Consider the following 24,600-nt stretch of genomic DNA (forward strand, 5'->3'; position numbering starts at 1 on the left):
AAAAAGAGTGGAAACATGCAAAATATAGGCTCATGGCTTCTACCACATCCTACTGGTTAATGCAAGTGACAAGACTGGTTCAGATTCAAGCAATAGGGAAACAGACTCCAGTCCTTATTAGGAAAGGCTTAAAGTCATATTGCAAGCACATGGATAAAGACAGAGGTGCACAATGTGGTTATTTTGGCAATCAGTCTACCACAACCTCAGAGAAGCCTGTGGAATTCTCCTTCTCTCCTGTGTGTCCTTATAGTCTCAAAGAAACAAAAGGCTAGGGTAGACCTTCTGTGTGTGTTAGAGTAGGCACATGCTAATACTCTTCTTCTTTAGTAACATTCAAAAGAAAAACTGTAGGGCTCAGTGGGCCAGCAGCCCAAGGGAGGATTTTAGAACCATGAGCAGAGTGATCATAGGACTGGGTGCTGCTGACAGGATGTGGCAGCCGGTAGATAAGACTGACCTTAATCCTGCAACAACAGAACTAATCGCTCCTATTCACAGCAATAGGGTTTCAGCACCATCATTAACCCCCAAACACCAGAACTAGAAACAAATCATCTTCAATGTTCAAAATAGTACTGGATCCTCAACCAGCACCTGACAAACACCGTTATTCTAGAAACATCTGTGGTTTTTCCCTGCCATCTTTTATTTGTTGCTATTTTGTGGAAACTTACGCTGAAATTTCTCGAGAGGAGGGTGGGTGCCTTCTTTAATTTTCCTTTCCTCCCAATCTTTTCTGTACAAAAATATACTGTTCTCTTTGCTAAGAGGATAAAAAAGACTGATTACTCAGGGATGAAGAAGAAATTATGTGTGTCAGAGACAGCTTAAGTACACACAAGATGTATCCTGGGTGTCTGGGGGAGTGCGGGTGTGGGAGGTGACTGCTGTCTTCCGAGGCACTGTCTTACTTCTTTAAAGGAACCGTGACAACCACCAGTTTAGGAAAGATGAGGCAAGTGTTAATAGTGTGTGTTTTTAAACTTCCAGAGGCTGGGGGAATAAAAAGCCCCAGAGAGCTAAACCTATACCCTCATTTGTTATTAAAGGCAAAATTCTCAACGAGGCCAAAGAGATCCTCTAAGGGGCTAGAGTTTTATATGTCTCCACTGAAAATCTACTTTATCTTCCATACCTATCAGTTTGACCATGACAATGGCCCACTGGAATTCTTGCTTTCCAAAATTTCATTTCTGCACCTTAAATATGAACAGCCTGCTGAGCTCTAAGAACAATGAGCAGTTCTTCAGTCAAGATATCCCTACCAACTATCTCAACATAATTTTATCCCAGAGCAATGACTGCAAACCAAGAAGAAACACTGGAATGTCTGGGAAATGCTTTCCCCAACCACAGAGACTGAGTTAGGAGACATTGCAGGCTGTTTCCTCAGAAAACAAAGCTGAGATAGAGGCATATGTCTAAGTAGTTTATCTGGGAGTGTGATTCCAAGGAGCAGAAAAGAGGGCTAGAGAGGGAAATGGTGAAGGAGCAAGAGCCAACAGAAGGATGCATGAGGAATTAGCAGAGCTACAGGCACCTAGGTGTTTGATTCCTGTGGGGCAGCTGGGAAGCCCTGTGAAATGCACATCAGGACCATCTTCCTGGGGCAAGCAGGGGATATTTACCCACCAGCTTCCATCTTCCTTTGGTCAAGAGGTAGACAAGGAGCAGGTTGTCAACTCCCCTGTACTTCTGGGTTGTGCATCTGAATGTCAAGATGTTCTTTTCAAGGCTGTCCTGCACTAGAAGATCAAAGATGCTCCAGGGCAGAAGTGGGAGGTGAAACTGAGGTGGCTGCTGTCAGTTCATCCTTGTGTGAGGCCAGCTGAAATCTGATTGAAACTGGCCACCACTGTTGTGGCTGGGATAAGAGACAGGGGCGAGAGAACTGGAAGGCATGTTTAAGAAGCATTTGAGGGGGGAGGGTTTAGCTCAGGGGTAGAGTGCATGCTTAGCATGCATAAGATCCTGCGTTCAATACCCAGTACCTCCATTTAAAAAAAAATAGGAGAAGCATCTGATGTGCACTGCATACAGTTGTGTGGGTTGCACACTGCTCAACCCTAGGGGGCACCATCCACATCATAATGGCAGCTTGATATCCCCTTGCTTTATATATAGGGTCTCAAATGAGATTTTGTTTGAAAGAGCTTCCACTGCTAAAAAAAGAAAATGCAAAAACTTTAAATGAAATTTTTAAAAGCTGCCGTTTTAGGAAAATTTGGAGGACATACAGAAAGGACAAACTGAAGAATAGATGGAAAAAAATCAAGTTCTAAATATTGGTGATGGATCAAAGGTTCTGGATGATAGCAGGAAAGTAATAAGGAAGGCTTGTTTTTGGTTTGGGTTTTGGTTTTTGAGTCCTAAAGACCCAGAGGTGAAGGGCCAGAAAGTCTAGCATGAGGAGGGAGATAAGGAGAGGGGACATCAAAGAGAAGGCAGGACTGATGATTCTGGCGAAATAACAACGCAGAAGAGGTTGAGGGCATGGGGGGCAGAGAATGATAAAACTAGTTAAAAGGGAGTAATAAAGAAATGTAAAAGAGAATCTTTAAATAAAAACAGTACCTGAGGAATTGGAGGACGAGCTGGTTATGGACTCAGTTCCCTGTTGCCACGTCCAGGCTATTTCTCCCTCATCTTCCTGAAATAACCCCACCTGCAGTTCTGGGTCCTCCTCTCTACGTCTATTCTCAGAGCCATCAAAGTGACCTTGATTATAAGTTTCTACACTGCAAAGCTGCTCTCATCCTCGATCTCAATCCAACCAATATTGCTCCAAAGCTCAGAGAAAGCTTCAGAGAAAAATTCATGTCTGGCCAAAAATTTCACACCTCCATTCTCTCATGTCCTTCTTTATCTGCACATGCCCTTCAAACTCTTCTCAACTTCTGGTTGCTTCTCCTAAGTTTTTTCTCAGTAATTCCAATTTCTTATGTCACCATGAGGCCTGGTACATAATACCCTCCATTCTTATGTCAACATCTGCAATTTTCTGTCCTTCAGCCCTGGACTATAAGCCCTAAACTCTCTAAATGCAGTCATCTGCCTGATCTCCCTTGTATGAAGTCCTTGGGAACACAGGGTAAAATAACACAGAATACCAGAATTGGTGCAAATAAAAATGTATGATCCCGCTGGAACTCCCATGCTCAGCAGTTGGCAGTGTAAATTGGTACAACCACTTTAGAAAACCATTTGGCAGTGCATTTGTCCCTCCATATTCGGGGTTCTGCATCAGCAGATTCAACCAACCACAAATCTTTGTCAGTAGAGGACTGGAGCATCCACAGATGTGCACTGCATACAATTGTGTGGGTTAGGGTTAGGGTCTCCGATGGGAGACCTGGAACCAATCCCCTGGGGATGTAGAGGGACCACTCTATCTACAAAAGCTAAACATACACATAAACTGTGATTCAGCAATTCCCAGGTATTTACTCAACAGAAATATATACTTTTGTTTTTCAAAGACATGAATTAGCATGTTCATGAAGAAGTATTCATTATAGCCTCAAACTAGGATTTACCCAAATGCCCATCAACAATAGGATGGAGAAATCTTTTATGGTTGTTTACACATGAATTCTTACAGCAATGGAAACGCACAAACTACAACGACATGCTGAAGCAACATGCATGGACCTTACTAAATCAATGCAGAATGAAAGAAGCCACATATAAAGAACACTTCATTTGATTCCATGTATATAAAGTTCAAAAACAGGATAAATCAATCCACAGGGCCCACAGGTTAGGACAGTGTTTACCCTTGGGGTGAGGAGTTAGTAACTTAACCAGGACACAAGGGGAAGTTTCTGGGACATTAATAATGTCCTGTTTCTTGATATAGGTGCTGATTACATGGGTGTGTTCAGTTTGCAAAAATTTGCTGAGCTATATAATATGATATATGGGCACCTTTTTGGACGCGTGTTATATATACGTCAACAAGGAATTTTGAAATGGTTTAAAAACAACAAAATACAGTCCCCAACTTCATCTGAATCTCCCTCCAGCTTTAGGGGTCTTTCAAATATAAAGGAACCCCTCTGGCCCCACCCTTTTCCTTTCTTCTCTCTTACCATGACTTTACCTTATATTTTAAGAGAAAGGAGCTGGGTTATATAAGAAAAATTTAATAATTGGGACAATTTATGAAGGTGCGGGCAGGTTTAGGGAAACCAAGAAGGATTAGGACAGTCCCCTAGCACCAGTGGGACCCCTTCCCAACCTTAGTCTCTAAGACGCAAGGGGAGGGACGAGTTCCCTGAACGTGGAGAGGGTGGTGATATTTCGTGGAGAGGAACGCTTGGCTGGAGCGATGATCTTTGGTGGAGGGATGGAGCCAACCTACAGCAACGTGTTAGAGAGGAAGCTGGGATTAAACACCACCGTCTCCCCCTGCTCCCACCCTCTGAGTTCTCTGCTTTCTGTTGGTTCCCACATGCTGAAGCCTGTCAGGGGCCAGGGGAAGGGAGGTGGTGATGGTGCCCACACAAGTCTGCCTGCTAGGATCCAGAACAAGGTGGAGAAGGGAAGAGCATTGGTTTGGGAGGGTCAGCGATGGCATCACACACTCCCTCCCCAGAGGCACCCCTTCTGACTGAGAAGGCTGCATGACAGCAGTAAACAGTCTCACTAAACATACCTCAGACAAAGTGGGGCGGGGCTGGGGAGGCTTGTGCCAAAGAGCCACGTGACTGGGAGTGGAATGAGAAAGCCACAGAGAACACAGGGCTCCTCTCCTCCTCTTGGTTATGAGAGCCGTGGATGTACCCTTTCTGTCTGTCTTTATATTCCTTTGTTAGCTTGCTGCTTTTGCTCTCTCTCAGTGATGCTGCAGAGGACCAAGCATGTTTTCTCCACTCCCCCATCCATCTCAACCTTTCAGCTTCTGCTCTCATGACTTACTTCTTTATTCTCTAGATATTTCTTAGTCAAAGTCCCAAAACAGGGACTCTTGTTAGCTCCTCCCTGATGCTCACAACAGGTGACATCACAGGTTGCTGACCTGCTTATATTTGGATTGGCTGAGTGCTTATTGATGGTCCAATTAGCTATTGCTGGAGAGTCAGGTCATGTGACACAAAACATGGCCACCTAAGCAGCAGGAGCTTTAAGGAGAGGGGGTGCAGTGGGTGAATACCTATTGATATCTATATATTCATCTTAAATCTTTAAGGGATTTCCTTTTTAATTTAGATTCTCCCAAAACAGAGCCTGAGTTAGGGACTTGGATTCAGGTGGTGTCTTTGGGAGATGATCCCAGGGAGCAGGAATGAGGAATCTGGCAAGGAAGAAAAGCCAATATTAGTATGTGCCATCAAGATCACTGTTCTGGGCAATGGGGCTCAAGTCCATGGGGCCTCTGAGAAGTTTACAGAATTCCTCTGAGAACCGTCCACTCTAATGAGGAGAGGCAGGAGCATTTTTTTTCTTTTCTTTTTTCCAGATTTATTGAGATAGAATTAACATACAATATTTTGTAAGTTTAAAATGTACAAGGTTATGATTTGATACATGTTTATATTGCAAAATGAATACCACAACAAGGTTAATCAACACATCCATCACCTCACAAGATTACATTTTTTTTTGTAGGTAAGAACATTTAAGATTTATTTTCTTAGCAACTTTCAAATATATAATACAGTACTATTAATAATAATCACCATGCTGGATATTAGGTCCCCAGGATACATTCATTTTATAACTGGGAAGTTTGTGCTCTTTGACTAATTTCTCACCATTACTCCCACCTGGAGCCCCTGACAACCACTATTCTATCCCCTGTTTCTATGAGTTCAGCTTTTTTTCAGATCCCACATATAAATGAGATCACATAGTATTTGTCTTCCTCTGTCTGCTTTATTTCACTTAACATAATGCCCTCAGGATTTATTCATGTTGTCACAAATGTCAGGATTTCCTTCTTTCTATGGCTGAATAATATTCCATTGTGTATAAATACTTCATTTTCTTTATCCATTCATCTGCTGATGGACACTCAGGATTGTTCCCATATCTTGGCTGTTGTGAATAATGCAAGACAGAAGCATTTATTCATTAGCTCACATCCGCATGGGTAAAGGATTGTCGATTCCCTGACAGAAGTGTTAATTTCCCCATACCTCCAATCTTGAATGTACAGGGCTGTGCAAGCTCTCACTGGTGCCCATGGCATTGGAGAAGCCCTGGACAGAAGGAAAAACTCAAAGTACACACTAGGGGAAAGATGCTGCCTGTTTGAAATGAGTCAAAGGCTCCAAAGGACTGTCTAGCCATCCAGGGCTGAAGTCAGAGCTGAGGCTAAGAGACCATGGATGGATTTTTCGCCAAGGAGTAGTTAACAACCACTGTTGTCTCCATTTTCTTGTCTACTCTCTGCAATGTATCTCTCACCTCTCTCTCTCTCTCTCTCTCTCTTTTTTTATATATATATTTTTTGGTGGGGGGAGGGAAGTATTTAGATTCATTTATTTTTAGAGGAGCTACTGGGGATTGAACCCAGGACCTCAAGCATGCTAGGCATGTGCTCTACCACTTCAGCTATACCCTCCCCCTATCTCTCACCCTTCTTGACCTTTGATTCAACTCTTGGTCAGGTCATCATGAAATTCATCATAGTTTCTAGGTTCAAAACAAACAAAGAAAACACTTTTCAATCCCCCATGTTCCAGCCTGTCTGGGATATTTGATACTGTTGATCTCCAACTTCAAAACTCCTTCATTGTTTTATAAGAAACCACTTTCCTCTGAATCTCCTCTTTCTCAGTCTCCTTTGGGTTTCTTTTCCTCAGCCCATTTTTAGGTGTTGGTGTTTCCCCAAGGTACTAAATATGGCTTGCTTCTCACTCTGTGTAAACCTAACTCTGCCTATAATAGCTTCAGCTACTGCCTCCATGAAGACGATGCCTAAAACTAGATGCCTGCTGCCTGCTCCTCTTCTGAGGCCCCAAGTCACATTTCTGCCAGCCTACTAAACACCTCCTTCCAGCTCACCCACGGGCACTTCAAACTCATCATGACCCACATTGAAATACTTACCACACCCTCTTTGGAACTTTTCTGCCTCAGGACTGACGCCAGGTACCACCCACTCATTAAATCGGTTGCTAAACCTTGTCTACACCACCTCCTAATATCTCCTTTCTCTGTCCCCTCTTTCCTATGGCCATATCTGGAAGAACACAGATTCAAGACTGGCCTCCCCAATTCTTGCCTGGGTCCATACCACTCCCAGAGTGAGCTTAATTAACCATCAATCCGTTCATGTTATCTTCAGTCCTCCGATATTTACCTTTAAGATAAAGAACAACTCTTTAGCAGAACATAAGGTTCATAAGCTATACATGATCCGGTGGCTGCCAACAACTAGGACCCATTTATTATTATTGCTCCCTAGCTTACTAAGATGCTTGCAATTATCTGAAAATATGTGCTTCCCCTAACTCCACCTCGGTCTCCCAATCCACTCTAGCAAACACCTGCTCATCCTTCAGACTTCATTCAGGCATCAGCCGAAGTCTTCTATTTCCCTGATCACTCTGAGGTAGATTTAGTTCACTGCCTTCTCACTCTTCTCAGCACATCCTATTAAGTCTTCAAGTATGACACACATCACATTGCATAGCAAGTTTTGCCTTTATGTTTGTCCCTTTTGTGACACTGTAAACTTGTACCAGTTACTATTGTTGTGTAACAAACAATCGTACAAGCTTAGTAGCATACAACAATAAATATTAAAGTCTCACATTTCTTCAGGGTTAAACAGATCTGAGCTTTATGGTTCTGGTTTCTGCTGAGCATCTATCAGTCTGAGGGGCTCAGTCTGGGCTGAGCTTGGCTGGGATGGCTTAACTGGGATAGCACTGTTCCGTCTGTATCTCATCCTTGAAGACAGGGATTTTGCCTCACTCATCATGGCACCTGGTATTGAATAGATGAATTGAAGAGCACAGTGAGATAGCCAGTTAATATTGAATATAATAAACAGAAGGTACTAAATTGAAGCCAGTGCTATTGCCTACTCTTCCCAAATCCTTCCAGTTATCTATACCTAAAAAAGCAGAATACCCTTTCACTCATTCTCATAAGAGTTATTTTTTTCACTATTCCAATAATTATAATGCAAAATGCCCATGTCTCTTGCAACTTCTCAGCAGAACATTCAAATACCAGGAGGTATTTTATCCACAAGGTAATGATGATTTGTTTGCCTTCTCTGGAACTATTCGAAGGAAAGCCACTGTGATAGTTTAAAATATACCTGTAAATTATTTAATGCTCCCTCCAATAGGTGAAGCCTAATTTTTTCCCCCTTAAGTGGACACTTAGTGACTTACTTCTAAGGAATAAAATAAAGCAGAAGTGACAGTGTGTAACCTCTGAGTCTAGATTGTCAAATGCCTGTGGCTTCTTCTTTTCTTTCTCTTGGATCACTTACTCTGGGAGCAGAAGTTAGCCGCCAGGGCACTCAAGCAACCTTATAGAGAGGTCCACATGACAAGGAACTGAGGCCTTCAGCCATTGGGCATATGAATACATCTTCTTGGAAGTAGATACTTCAACTTCTTCTGAAGACTGCAGTTGTCCCAACCAATATTTTGACTGCAACTTCAGGAGGCCCTGAGCCAGAATATATCCTGATTCTTAGAAACTTTATGAGATAATAAATGCTTGTTGTTTTAAGCTGCTAAGTTTGGGGATAATTTGTTATGCAGCAAGAGATAACAAATTCAGCCACTTCATAAATAAATGATTAAACCTTCCCCCAAAGACCAGGTTCCATAATTATAACATTACAGTGGCTTCTAAACAGCATAAAGGAGAGAAAATAGAACAAAACCCTCACTTCGGAAGCCCTCTATTTAATGGGTTTTTTTTTTTTAAAGAAAAAAACAGAATAACTATCTACCTTCCTTGGAGGTTAATAGAAAACTATCAAGTTTTAGAAGGGATTGTTAAATTTGATTGCAAATGCTGTCCCGGAAGTCTGAGTTGGGAAGCGAATTTGGAGAAGATTTGAAAAAACTCTAACATCATCCCTTTGACCAGGGCCTAATTCTTAATATTCGAATTCCATGTTTAGCTGCCACTTCCTCAGACCAGCTAGGTGGCTAGAACGTGAACGTGACCCCCAGTTTATCGGACTGTCCCTTGCTTTGTGTTCCCCTGCTTGGCCTTGAGACATAAGACACTGCAGGCCAACTCCTGTTCTAGCCCAGAGGTGATAATGAAGGAAATCGCGAGGCTCCTAAGAATGATGAAAAAAAGGAGCAGTGTTTGTGGTTGTGAGTCACCGTTGTTTGAGAAGTAGAAGGAAAGTGGAGAGAGGAGGAAAATATAAAATGAGTGAAGCAGAAAAGAAACTCAGTCTCTGCAGACACAAAGCCGAGGGGAGCCCCCCCCCCCCAGGTCAGAGGCTGCAGGAAGCTTCCAAGCAGGCTGAGCTGGTGATCGTGAAGGGCTGGTTACAGGGGAGAAGACTGCATGTGTCTGGCTCCACCAGGGGGGGCGGCCACCCACCCATGTGCTGCAGGTTCCAGCCAGGGATGTGAGGCCGCACAGGCACCCGCATCTCCCCTTCACGCCAAGAAACCAACATGCACCAAGATGCCACTCTGCATTCAGCATTGTACCAAGTCCAGGGAATACAAAACTTAATAAGGCCCCTGGGAACTGTAACAGGGAGACTGACCTAAGGATGGTCACACAAAAGAATAGGGCAAAAGCAATGAGAGAGGATTGTTCAGGGAAATGTGGGAAACAGATGAGGGGTGTCTACTCAGATTGGGCCCTGGATGAGGTGGGAGGGGAGATCCAGGCAGCTACCTGGAGAGGTGGCATGTCAGCCACAGAGACAGGAACCATTCTGATGAAGTGTGTACTGTGGGAGCGCATGGTCAGCCTGCCCAAGATGACTGCTCTCTGGCTTTCTGTACGTCCCCTGCTCCACCTGTGCCTGCATCACCTACACCCTACTCACATGACTGACCTTTCTACATAAGTGCTCCAGGCCCCAGCTAGTGATGGTTCTAGCTTTAGACTGGAGGTCTCCACTGTGCTTATCAATGGGCAGTAAGGGGTATGCCCCTCTGCTCGTCTCCCTGGTAACCAGTGAGCCAACCTGATGTCAATGCCACCTACAACAGGAAACCTCCCCTTCCCCCCCCAACCCCCCGCCACACTGGGAGCAAAGACTGCCACGTGTCAGCAGCACTCGGTGGGGTGTCACTCCAGGACCTTGCTTCAGATGTGTAAGGTCCTCTCATCCATTAAAACTCTGAGGTCTCTGTTGCTGACTCCAGGCTCTTTCTTCATTCTTGAAGTTGGATAAACACAGGCTTTGTAGGCCTACGGGGTTCAGCCTTACAGGGAAAGAGTGGGGTTGTGGGGAGGCAGGTAATTCTAGAAGGAGGTAATAGTACAATGGTAATAGTTTCCTATGGCTGCTATAATAAATCACCACAACTGGGCAGCTTAAAACAATAGAATGTTATTCTCTCAGTGCTCTGGAGGATACAACTCTGAAAACAAGGTGTTGACCAAGCCATGCTCCTTCTGGAGGCCCCAGGGGAGAATATGTTCTTGCCTTTTCTAGTTTCTGGTGGCTGCTGGCGTCCCTTGGCTTAGGGCTACATCTCTGTCTCCATCTTCACCAAGTCAAATTTCCCTCTGCCTGTCTTATAAAGACACTTGTAATTGCCTTTAAGGCCCACCTGAGTCATCTAGATAATCCTTCCATGTTAAGATCCTTAACAATCACATCTGCAAAGATCCTTTTCCTTATAAAGTGAGACTAACAGTTTCCGGGATTAGTACTTCACATCTTTGAGTAGCTGTTATTCTGTGTGCTACAACCACCTAAGACCCGGACATGGCAAAGTTTCAGGTGAGTGGATATTTCAGTATTCCTCGAGCTTACGAGGGTTGAGAGACGAGGATGGCAGACACCTGAGCATGAGCAGTCTTACAGACCAGAAGAGGGAATTCAGGCTTTATTCTGAGGGCGAAAGGACACTCTTAAAGATTTTACATGGGAGTGAAGTGGGCAGAATTTCTTTACTGGAGATTCTCCAGACCACAGCGTGGAGTAGTGTGAGAGAGAGCAAGACTAAACGCAGGCCATTAAATCTCACACTGGCTAAATTACAGGTGTTCAGCCCTGGAGACAGAGTGCCAGGGTCCTCCTTGTAGCTACCAGGCTAGAGTTCACCATCAGAGGACATCCCTGTGGGCTTTTAAACAGAGAAGTTAAGGGCTTGAAGTGATATCACAAACATACCCAGTGCCTAGAATGTGGAAACAATGCTTGCTTGCTAAATAAGATTAGAAAAGCATTATTTACAAAGATTGTGGAAATCAGGGAAAGTCAGGAGTCAAGTGAACCTCAGTGGAGGGGCCCCTTGAGCTGCAAGGTCCTACTGAAAGTATCAGTGCTGATGGGAGTCACCTCACCCAGGAGATGATTCCACACCACCCTGGGGCAGTCCACCGCCAATGGGATACTAAAGGCCAGCCCCCTGACTCAAGGTGGGACAGCTCTTGGTGCCCTTCATGCTCCAGAGCTCCCCAGGGGGACAAGCTGAGGCTACAAATGAGACCACATCCCTGTTCCTCTCCTGTCTTGCCTTGTCTTGCTCCCCTCATCCTGTCACGATTTCTTCCTAAGAGCTCTCCCTAAATAAACCACTTGCACAAGAATCCTTGTCTCAGACTCTGCTCTAGGGAGTTGACCTAAGACAGCTTCTGCTTATGACTATCTGGGTCTTAGGACAGTCTTAGCTAAGAGGTCAGCAAGCAGAAGTTGGAACTAGCTGTCAATGAGTTCTGAGAGAACACTAATTCTGCACCCACTAAAATGAGGAAAGAAGGTTTTATTAACAAAATTGATATTCAATAAGTAGATGCCAAAAATTCAATGGTCTGCACAAAGTAGAGTGTTTCTTTTTTCCCCAGAACTGGTTTCTAATTAAAGACTATTGCTTTGACACTTATCTCATTCTTCCTTGCACTGAAAATTTTTGTTTTTGCAACAATTTTGTTTTCACCAACTAAATGTTTAAGTCTTTGTGGATGAGGCCCCATGTTGTGGGTTTTATTTTTCCCCATAATGCCTGTCACCATAGCTGGCACTCAGTAGGGGCTTAATAAGGACTCAAATTCCATATTCTCCTGAGTTTGTGTGGGCTTTAGAATTTGCAGAGCACTTCATATACCCGAAGTGTGGTCCATGGACTGGTAGCATCAGCATCACCTGAGAACCATTAGAAATGCAGAATTTCAGCCCACAGCCCAAATCTGCTGAGCGAGCATCTCTGGGGTGGGCCCCAGCAACCTGTGTTTTAACACAACCTCCATATGATTTAATGGACACTAAGGTTGAAAAACCACTGGCAGACACCATCTCATTCAACTTGTTGGGAGATGGATTAACCGGAGACAATTGTCAACAGAGGGCTGCAAAGTGCGTCAGCGACAGGCACGGAACTCATCGCCGACAAACTTGCCTCCAACTGTGCGCGTGCCTTGGGAGCGCGCAGCCCGACTCCATCCCTGGGGTTCAGACACCAAGTTCAATCAATTCACATGCAGTGAATGATTTCCCTGTCTCTGTTTCAACATTCAAATGGGAATGAGCTCACACTGGCTAAGTAAATTATGGTACATCCACACAAAGGAATATTATGCAAACCTTAGGAATGAAATGGGCTTATATCTGCTGCTGTTAAAAGATATTCAATTTATATTTTTATATAATGCAAGATTCTGAAGAATGGTGTGTACTTATTACATGTATACTATGTGTGTGTAGGAGCCCTCCAGTTTTAACCTTTCATACATGCATACGAAGCACTGATGATAGGCGAGGTGCTCGAAATACCAGTGAAAATAAGAAAATCAAATTCTTGTCTATGAGAAACTTACATTCTAACTAAGAAGGCAGCCAAAAAAGAAGCAAATAAGTCAATAGGATAATTATATGTCGTGATTAATGTTATGACAGGAATCATCTACATGAGCTGATTGTGACTTGGGAGTGGCTTGTTTTATAGAAGACAGTGAGCATCTCCAGAAACTGATGGAGGGCACAGTGCTTAGCATTGCCTGGGAACAGGGATTCCAGAGGGAGCAGCACAGGCAGAGGCTCTTATATGGAAAGGGGCTTGGCTCATCTGAGGACGAAAAAGAGCAGATGAGTAGAACAGGAGTCTAGTAAGGGGATGGAACAGCACTTTGTAAGTCCAGGGGTGAAGGCACAGTATGCAAACCTTGAGAACTCTGTTAACCTATTGGGTTTTATTCTAAAAGCAAGGAGAATCCATCAGAGGGCTTGTCCAGGGGAATAACACTTTCTGATGTGTGATTTTAGAAGACCCCTTGGCTGCTGGGTGGGAACAGCCTTACAGGGAAGGCCTCATCTAAGAGGCCATTAAAAACCCCACATAAAATATGGTGTGGATGCTTTAAATGGGGGCCGTGACTGTGGAGGTGGTGAGCGGTGGGCAAACTTGAGAATTCCACTGGAGGTAAAACCAGAATTGAGCAATGGGTTGAAAGGTAAAGAATTGGCGTGGGAGTCCACTGGCCCTTGGTTGATCTAGACCCTCTACTTGAGACAAATGAAACAACTCAGCTTTGAAACGCCTGAGGGCTTAGGGGTATGCCAAAATTCGGGATTCTCGCTCTCTGGCCAGTTTTAGTTTGTCATAGTGGAGCAGAAATTGCAGGACTGCATGAGATAGGCTGGCAAACAATTCCATGCTTCCTTTAGTTCAACTATAAGTTCTTCTCAGTTGTTATTTACCTTGTACCTTCCCTGAGTGGGATTCTCATAGGCTGCCCAGCCTCCAAAAGACTTCTTTTGAGGAAGCAGAATTTCTACTAAAACCTGCAGGCAAACCGTTTTGACAGCCAGGTGGAGGTGATAGTGATGGTGGTGGTAGTGGTGTTTTGTCACTCTTGTGTTTGTTTGTTTTTTTAATTAGGACATAAATTGAGGGCCATTAATGATGTCAATTGTAATTTTTAACCTTACTGGGACAAGAAGGGGTTAAGTATCTCCCTAATTTCTAGAAACATAAACAGCAAGGAAATCAGACATTTAAACAAACAAGAGCTTTTAACAGAAGGTCTGCAGATGTTGCCTGCTTCTCTCCATCACTGTGGATCTGTGGCCTGTCTCTTGGAAGGAACAGGAAGCCTTGGGGCATCTTACTCAAGAACAGTAGATAAAAGTCACGGTCTGGCTATCCCATCTGCTTCCCTGAAGAAGGAAATATTATAAAATAGTAATGTCAGGGCCGCAGGCAATGCAGTTTCCCAAGGATCTCTGAGTTAACTCAACCAGCATGTCCTCTTACATGTAAACTTGGAATCCTGACGGGGGTGGGGCAGACAGCCGAACACACCGACTCCATTGGCATGCAGTGCAAATAAAAAGGTGCCATCTGTTCCATTGCTGAAAAAAATGATGATGCAGAGATGTGACTTTTTTAATGTTCCAGCTGGGTGTAATTGAATTGCCTCTTTAAAATAAAAAATATATTTATTTGATATACATCCTTTCTTATAATCGTCTCCATCCATCCTTCGTTTTTTCTGTAGGATTTATTTCATGAGAAGTATGACATGAGATACTAAAAGCTAAGAATGAAGGTCTTTGGGGGATGACTGTGGTGTTTTTGTTTCTTTGGCTGACTTGTTTTTCATTTTCTTGTCATTTCAAAAATACTTTCCATATGCAATATTTCCTCTTACCTCCCCCCTGAAAAAAAAAAAAAAAAGCCCTAACTGGGTAACTGGACAGACAGGCGGAAGGAAAATATCAGTCTGTTATCTACACACAGGAGGGAAACAGAACATGAATTTGCCAGAATACCCAGTTGCCCACATTGCCAAACCAAGAAAACCTGCAATTAATTTCCTTTCCTAAAAGTCATGTTGGTTTTAAAGAACATTCTGAGGATAATAATAAGGGAAGTTAGAAGCACAGCTTGAATTCAGAGTGACTTGTCTTGAAGCATTAAAAGCATCAGAGGGAGCAGAAGTATATGGAGGGGACTCTAACATGCCTCTCTCCAGGTACAATTATAGATTTGAAATCTGTTGTTACTTTACCATGGCAACCTTCATACTTAATTTCCCAAACGTTGCACTTTTGTCATCTTATTCCTTTGAGTGAGCCCTTCAACTACTGCTTTCCCCGAATCCATGTCATGTCATTGCCTTCAATACCTAACATTCCTCCAAGCACATGCTATGTGCTCACTTGCCCAGACCAAGAGAAATAGCAAAAACAAGGAAGAATTTGGCCATGCTCTCAGCAAAAGCACTTAGATGTATTCTTTCTGGATGATGGACATCAGCCGTTGAATATTACTCCAGTCAGTGCCAACTTCAAAAGCAGAAACTTGGCTTCTTGTTATATTCAATTCCATTTTAATAAAGTTATTACGAATCTACTGTGTGTTGGGAGCCTCAGGAAATACAAGATTAGAATAAACCACATTGTCTAATGTCAAGAAGGTTACAATGTAGAGGGAGAATGAGATACAGATAACCAGGGAGCAGTTCTCAATGTGTGGTCCACAGACCGGCAGCATCACCTAGGACTTTGTTAGAAACGCACATTCTCAGACTCCACCCCAGACCTTCTGAATCAGGATCTCTGGGAGTCAGGCCCAGAAATCTGTATTTTCACAGTTCTTCCAGATGATCATGGTGCTCTCTAATCTTTGAGAACCACTGCTATAAAGCAATAGAGCACAAGCACCAAAGAGAGAGATACAAGTGCTTTGAGTAAAGGGAAAAATCACATCTATTCCGGGATTGGCTGTATTTCCATAACACTTTGAAAGTTAGCTAAGATATTGAAATGTAAGGAGCCGAATAGGTAGATGGTATTCTGAGTGATTGAAACACGAACCAAGGAACAGAATTAAGAAAGCAGAAGGGGAGTCAAAGAATCTAGATTGATTAGCATGAAAGGAGACAAAGAAGAGGATCAGAAGATAGGCTGGGGTCTCAAGCATCAGGCTGAGAGCAGTGTGCTGTCTAACTCAGTGAGCAATGGCAAACCACTCAGGTTTTTAATCAGAGGAGTAACAAGATTAGTGCAGTGCTTTTAAGAAGATTCATCTCAGGGTTTCCGTCGGGTAACTTGGAGTAGGAAGATATGTGGGAAATGGGGAAACAACTGAGTTGACAATTGCAATGGTTTGGGTAGGTGATAATAAAAGCTTCAACGGGGGAGTTTGCAGGGAAAATATAAAAATGAGGATGTTAATTGGAGAAAATTTGAAGGACTAGCTCACTGAGATGTAACAATTAATTTGATATTGGGAGGAAAAGAATGAGGAGAATCAAAACCTTGATCTACAACTAGAGATTAGTAATGTCATAAACCAAAGAAGAACACAATCAGGAAGAGGAGTTGGATATGGAAGGGATTTGTTTTGAACTAGTTGATGTTCTGTGGAATGGTCATTATGAGGTTGGGAGTGCAGGAGTAGAGTTTATTATAATAATACCTACAATAATTTGGCTAAATAGGGCTCTGGCTGGCTAGGCACAAGAACCAGGCACATGACCTATATTACATCATGTCGACCTTCCACTGACTTTTTGAGAAAGCATTATTATACCCATTTTTATTATTTAAATTATATTCTGTTACCTATAACAGAAAATCCAAAATAACAATGGCTTACACACATAAAGTTTATTCAAGCATGTAGAAGAAAGAGCCAAACAAATATGGAAGCTCCAACAAAGTTATCAGGGGGCCGAGTTTCTTCTAATGTCCTCTTCATTATCCTCTGCTGGGGAATTCCATCTTCAAGGGCACTTCATCATTCATGAATGCTGCTGAAGCTCCAGCCATCAGAGAGGTAATGACTAAAAATACAGGAATGGCTGATTGTTGAGAAAATGAGTATAAAGTATAGGAAGTTGGAAGAAAGATTCTTTAGAGAATGACCACAAGGAAGGGCTGGGAGAATGCACAGGAAAGAGAAACACCATGTCAACAAAAGACAAGGATACACAAGGTTTCCATATGGAAGGAGACGTGGGTGGTTGGTGTCCAATGGTGCCTTCCATCAGGACTGAAAAATACCTATTGGACTGAAGAAGCTGAGGGCCCTTTGTGACCTTCTAAAGAACAGCATCATTCATGTGTTATACAGCAGCAGATCTTAGAATTAAGGTAATATTAGGTGGTGAAGTAGTAGAGCAAAACTTTCTCTTCCAAAGTTTGATGATTCGGGAAAAGAGCGGCATCATGGTAGTGACTGAGTTGGGCAGTGTTGAAGTAATGTTTTCATACATTAGAAGACCTGAACATAATTTCCCTTTATGATGTCAGGTCTCTGGGAGACTAGATTTAATTTGCTCGAATGTGTGGGTTGAAACAATGAAGTACTTCTTCCATGATCAGCATCTCCAATCTGATTCTTCCCAGGGTAAGTGAAGCAAGTGTTGGTTGATATTATATCATAATAAAGGGCTGACATTACATTTTTTAAAGGTTGTCTGGGATAATCTTAATTAACTTATTTTAGTTTCTCCCTCCAAAAGCTGGAAGGAAGTTCACCGAGCTCTGGCTTGGGTTCTTGAAGAAAAATTAAATTGCAAAAGTGAGGATGTTTCATTAGCCTTCTGCACTCCCCCAAAGGCTCTCTGGGTGATTTGCACGGCTGTAGAATATGGAATGGCAGGGCTATGGCTCCATTTCAGCAAAAATATATATCACATTACAACATATTGTTTTTGCAGCTGACTGAAGCTTTCATGGAGGGGGTATTTCATTCTGCAACTGCAAATAAAGAGAGAAGTTGCTGGCAGGGTGCTGTGTAGTGTTTCCATCATTTCTTTATGAAGCCATTTTCCTCTCTCAAGGAGTGGATTCCCAAAAGACATTTTCCCCCAGCAAATGTCTGGTGTTTCTGCAATGCTCAGTATGCATGACTTGCTTTGAAGGCTGTTAAAAAGCAAGACAGATAGTTGGACCAGTTCTCCTGGTACCCTTCAGTCCTTCCTCCCTAACTCCCTATGCCCCCTCCCATATCCCCCTAAACCCTTGTACAACAAAATTATGAAAGAATGACAGAGACTAAAACCACAACATACTTTGCAATTCTAATTTTCTAACCTGAAGCTAGTGAGCCATAAAACCCTACAAGCTAAAAGCTGCCTGAGAAGAATCCAGATCTTCTGGCTTTAAAATACTTTACACATATTTTATCATTTTAGCTATTTTGAGGTAGATTTTTCATGCACATGCATGCTTGCTGAAATTAAGTGTTTCATTTTTATCCTTTTCTCTCTCTGGAGAGATAGCAAAATTGAAAGGGGCACTGGCTTTCTATATGTTAAAGAATAAATTTGAGGGCCCAGGGTAGGTATTAAGTTACCTGTGTAATTTCTATCTAAACTGACCAGGCCTGGTCTTACTTTGGAAAGTAGGTGCATGTAGGAAATGGAGTTGTCCCATTTGCTCCTACCTGTTAGTATACTAGTGTTATCAGAGGTCTGTCCTAGTTTGCATCCCTGAGAAACAAACTCTGAGAAGAGGTTTTGAGGGAAAGTAGTTTATCTGGGAGGTGATTACAGGAAACACTGGTAGAAGGATGGGGGAGTAAGGAGGTGACAGAAGACATTCAATAAAGGGTGTCTTAATGAGACGTTGCCGCTGTGAGCAGTTGGTGCTTGATCCTGCCAGGGACCTCTGGGAGACACTGGAACATGCACAGAAATGTCCAACCTGAGCAGTGGGAAAGTTTAGGCATTTATCAACCAACTCCCATCAGTCACTGATTGGCAATCCTGGCCAGAGATGTCAATTCTTCCCAGTTTCATCTGTAGATGTAATGTAATCCCCATCAAAATCCCAGCAACTACTTTGTGTATCAAGAAACTGATTCTAACATGTATATTGAAAAGGGACTCACACAATATAGTCAAATATCTGTCACAGGAAGTCAAAATTATCTTTGACAAAGTCCCAAAAGCAATTCAAGGAAGAAAGAACAATATTTTCAATAAGTGATATTGGAACATAAATATAGACCTTACACTTTCCACAAAAATTAACTCAAAGTGAATCAGATACCTAAATATAAAGTGTAAAACTATAAAACTTCTAGAAGAAAATGTAGCACAAAATCTGTATGACCTTGGGTTGAGAGAGTGTTTTCAGATGCAATATCAAAAGCACAATATATGAAAGGAGAAATTGATATGTTAGATTTTATTAAAATTTAAAACTTCTGTTTTGCAAAAGACACTGTTAAAAAGAAGAAAGGCAGAATGGAAGAAAATAATTGCAAAATATGTATTTGATGAAGGACTTGTATTCAATATACACAAAGAATTCCAAAACACTTATTAATAAGAAAAATCCAATTAAAAATATAAAGATGGTCAAATTAGACAAAAGCAGCAGGTAGAATACGATCCTGATTTTGTAAGTAATAATCCTAATGAATAAATTTAAAAAATTGTTTTCAGTATCTAAGTTCTTTATGTTCTTTTCTCAAAAGGGAGTTGTGAACTGTAAACATTTCCCTTCCTACCTCTTTTTTTTTAAAAAACTTGAGTGAAAGAGCCTATACAATGGGAGGACTAATTGCAGGAGAGAGAAAGAGTGACAGGCAGATAAAGGAGAATCCTGTCAAGGGCAGCAGGGTGCACAGTGAGCTGAAGGACCCAAGCCCCATGCCTCACAGTACCTTTAAGTGGTGGCAAGACCTCAGAAGAAAACTCACACTAGCACTGAGCCTCCCATTGGAGCAAGACTCTCTGTGTTCCTCTGGGCCCTGAAGCTGCACAGTTCCTAGCCTTCTGAACTGCATTAGACAGTGGTGAACGCTACCATGCTGGGTTGAAGATCAAAGCACCGCCCCCACTTTCCCAGTAGTACATAAATCTCCCATTTTTCTCTTTGACCCCAAGGAAGATAAGGAGCCTTAATACTAACAAGGATCTCCTGACAACCTTGCAGGATGAAGGTCACAGATACACTTAACTTTATTTGGAAAAAATAAAAATACAACTGAGTTTCTGTGTGTGGAGTTATATAAGTGCTTGATAAATATGAATGGGAAAATAATTGTAAGGGTATATATCAAAATGATTATAGATGTTAACTCTGGGTAAGGATTATAAGTGATCCTTCCTTTCTTTTTATTTACCTGTGCTCTTTGATTTCCATACAACGAGAATGTATTCCTAGGGTAAAATGGGGAAGGACAATCTGAGTGATGTGGTATATAAGTGCTAAGGTTTAGACCTTCATTGACCTGGCTTTGAATGACCAACTCTTCTACTTAGTAGCTAGGAGAATCTGAGAAAGTCATTTTCGTTTTTAAGCTTCGTGTCCTCATCTGTAAATGCCAATGATGTCAACCTTGTAGAGTTATCATAGAGATTATAATTAATCTACAGAGAGTCCAGAATACTTTCCCACTAATTGCACACATACATACTTATGATAATTGTACACCTCAGACTGGTGAACTTTATAGTATGTAAATTATATCTCAGTAAATTTGTCAAAAAAAAACCTCACAGAAAAATATTTATGATGCTTCTGTATGAATATTTAGATAGCTATGAGAATAGCTAACCTGAAGGGTATTTATAAGATTGGTATAGGTCCATAATTTATATGTTTTAATTAAAGACAAAAAAAATCATTGCTTTCATCAAACTTGCTGTACAATACCAACTCTGAAACCCCAAGAAGGTCTGCATTCTAGCAAATCTTTCTTCTAAGCATGATGTAAAGAAATCCATAGTACAGGTTATCAGTTAAAGGTGATGGCTGTGGTTCCTTGGATTGCTCAGTGGTCACTTAACCCCTGACCACCTGACATTCTTCTTCTGCTGAAATGAAAAGAGTAGTTCTTGTTAAGGGATGAATTATGTCCCTCCAAAATTCGTATGTTGAAATCTTAATCCCCAGTACCTCGAAATTTGATTCTGTTTGAAGATAGGGTATTTTAAAATGAAATTAATTTTAAATGAGGTCATTAATGTAGGCCCTAATCCAGTGTGACTGGTGTCTTTATAAGAAGAGGAGACTGGGACACAGATACACACAGAGGGAAGACCTTGTGAAGATGGAGGGAGAAGATGGTCATCTGCAAGCCAAGGAGAGAAGCCTCAGAAGAAACCAATTCTGGCAACACTTGGCCTTGGACTTGTAGCCTCCAGAATTGTGAATGAATAAATCTTTATTGTTCAAACCATCTGGTATGGGATATTTCATTTTGGCAACCCTAGAAAACTAATACAGTCCTTTTGCCTGCCCAAATTTTCAGTGTCAGGAAGAACCCAGTTAACATTTAGAAAAAGCTTAGAATTCCTAAGCTTTATAAGTGTTATTATCATTTTTTATAAATATCACTATCATTTATTATGTACCGACTTAAAATTATCATGTGACAGCTGTTTATATTCCAAGGTATATAGCAAAGATATCTAATCTTTAATTTGAAAATAAAGTGTGGCATGAAGGAACATATCAAATTACAAGTTATTGTGGTAACTCTCCCCATTTGCTTCAAAGGATATAGCGTTTGCTTGGTTTGTTTACCTGGACATTGTGGTGAAAGGCACAATAGGAAGAGAGAAAACTTGAAGGAAATGAGAAGATGAAATTACTTTTTATGAAAACAAAAGGAGAAATGACAAGGAGATGAGCTAGCACAACTAAAGACTTTTGGAACATACATGGGCGAGGAGAGATGAAGGAACAGCCATGAGGAGTGGAACTTTGAGGTGGGGGGAGAGTGAGTAAGAAGGGTTGTTAGGGAGGCTTGCTGGAGAGAATGCAGTGTAGCGTCTCCTAATTCTTCCATGAGAAATTGTCATAAGACTTTCACATTATTCTCCAAAGCTTTTGATGCAAGATTCAAAGATTCACGGTGCTTTTCCTTACATTCCAAAACATTGAAAGGTTGTGAAATCAAAACAGTAAAGTTTAAAGGCCAGCTTACTCAGCTAGAGTTTCTCATAATATTTTCCACAATGTGAAACACCGAGGAATATGTTGTTATGATAATGATTAAGCAAAGGATATTTCAAAGTTCACTTTTCCTTCCATTTGATTTCTCCAGCTTTCAAGTATCTGCTACCCAGTCCATCTGTTGTCCTATTTTGATTGTTTTTGACAAACAGATGCAGGAGGAGAACACTATTGCCTTTTCTGTTTACATAATCCTACAGATACAAACATAATGTTAGTCAGGTTTTCTTTTGTGAAGAAAAATTGTGAAGGGCTGAAACCCATCCCCAAAATTCCTGGATGTTTTCAATGGAGAACTCAAGGAAGATTAATAAAAAATGGCCATGTTTAGTCTAACAGATTGCTTATTCTTATGCTTGCCCTTAAAACGGTCAACTGACCTGACTGATGGGTCGCTACTCACAGTACCAGACCCGTTGTTCAAACTAAAGCTATTGATATTACTGTTTCTACTTTATTCCAGTAACCAAAAGCTATAATCATGCTTGGTCTCTGAGTCGATCTCCAGGGAGAAGGTCACAGAAATGTAACCTTAACAAAGTAGGCTAAATACCAAGAAGACCACACCTTGAGTGCTTATGAGATAAGAGATCGAAAAAGTGACAACCAATGGCATCTACACAATTGGTCACCTGGAGGCATCAGGATGCCATTCCAAGTCTTCTGATGAGAAAATGATTCTGTTGATTGTTATCGATGCTTTATTGTTTGAGTTATGGCTATATAACCACCCTGCCACATCCCCAAGGGGGGTTCACAGTTTTGAAGGCACCAGCCTGCTGTGGGTCCCCTTTGCCCAGCAAAGCAATAAAGCTGCCTCTTTTCTTCTAAGCTCCAAGACCCGGTCTCTGAGTTATTTGGCTCCTCAGGGACGAGGGGCCCATCTTTGGGCAACAAAACTATGTATTGTCTAGCATACCCCATCAAATTATCTGTTTCTATGGGGCCTTTGCACTTTTCATTGTATTAGTGTTTTTCACAAATCTTTTAAGTGTTACTGAATACAAGTTCATGTGCCTGATGCAGAGTGAGGCCAAGCAAACCAAAATGTCAGAGGTTGGAGCAGAGAAAGTTTTATTGCAGGGCCAAGCAAGGAAAATGGGTGGTTCACACTCAAAAAACCCAAATTCCCTGATGGTTTTAGAGAGAAGTTTTTATAGGCAAAGTTTGGGGTGAGGGCCACAGGGAGGGGTGACTTTCTTTTGATAGGTTGGTGTTGAGGTAACTGGGCAGTGTTCCAGGACTCTTGTGTTCAGCCTGAGGTTACCACCTTCCAATTATGTAAGTGCCTTTGTTCTCATAGAAGAACTCAAAAATATTGTTATGTATATTCCTTGAGGAAGAACCAGGGTCCTGCCCTATTATTGCACTATTATTTCTTGACTCCTGCTCCTTTGTATCTGCATTCCCTCACTTTATTGATTAGCAACTATTTGAATCTGCCCTCTGGAACTCAGGGAAGGTCTAGGAGGCTGAATGAAGCCTATTTTCCTTCTACCCTACAAACAAGTATTGGGGGACACAGAAAGTATTTGTAAGTGGGAGGGCCCCACAGGGTCCTCCTTGGTTTCATAAGTTGTAGATAACTGAAAGAGCTGCATATAATCTTATTCATAAATATGTAAATAAATTTGAATAAGCCTCAATCAATTTCCCTCCTTCTCTGTGGAAGAAGCCATTTTGGCCCCAATTAAGCAAATACAAATTCATTGCAACATTCCTGATAGCCTACATATGTGTATTCTCTTTGGAGTCTCCTTTGAACTGGTTGTAACATCTTACTGGCTCCTTCATTAATTAATAAGTTAAATAAAATCTTTCACATGTGCCCATTTTATATATGTATGAGGGTTTATTTTTTTCTGAAAGAAAAAAAATCCTTTAATACTGTCATAAATTGACTATCTCTCAGCTTCTAGGAGCCCAGCTGAATATTAGTCTTACCTGAAGGTTCAACTGGACACAATAAAGTGAACTACTCTTTTGGAGTGAGGAATAGCAGGGGATGGCTGGGGAACAGCATAGCTGAACTGACCTCTCTGCACCTCAGTCAAGAGTCTCGGCTGTGTCAATCTCCAATGAACCCAGGAGAAGCAAGTTGTGATCTGCATGACATTTTTATCTCTGACATTCAGTTTGACTTTCAAGTCAAATCAAAGAGTAGGAAAAAAACACATGAGTCCAAAATGAATCAGAATATTTTTCAGTTCAGCACTACACCATCTAGTCTAATGTGAAAGAAAATCCATTTCATTTTGCCACTGCCTGCTGATTGGCATGAACTCAGCTGTCTTTCAAAGGTTCAGTCTCTCCTGAAAGGAAGTACAGTCATTGCTGTGAGCCAAAGGGGGACCTGGAGTTGGAATGTTCAAATTCCCCTGAGGGTTGTTTTTTGGGGAAAATATGTTTAATGAATGGCTTTTAGCATACACTGAAAAGCTATTTTCATTGTTTCATTCTCATGTATGGAAGTAAAGTTAACATCAGAGAAGTGTGCTGACTACTTCTAATGGGTAAAATACCTGTAATCTTGAGATAAATGTTGCCAGAAA

The sequence above is a fragment of the Camelus dromedarius genome, chromosome 18 (assembly GCF_036321535.1).
Source record: "Camelus dromedarius isolate mCamDro1 chromosome 18, mCamDro1.pat, whole genome shotgun sequence".
Classification (NCBI taxonomy): domain Eukaryota; kingdom Metazoa; phylum Chordata; class Mammalia; order Artiodactyla; family Camelidae; genus Camelus; species Camelus dromedarius.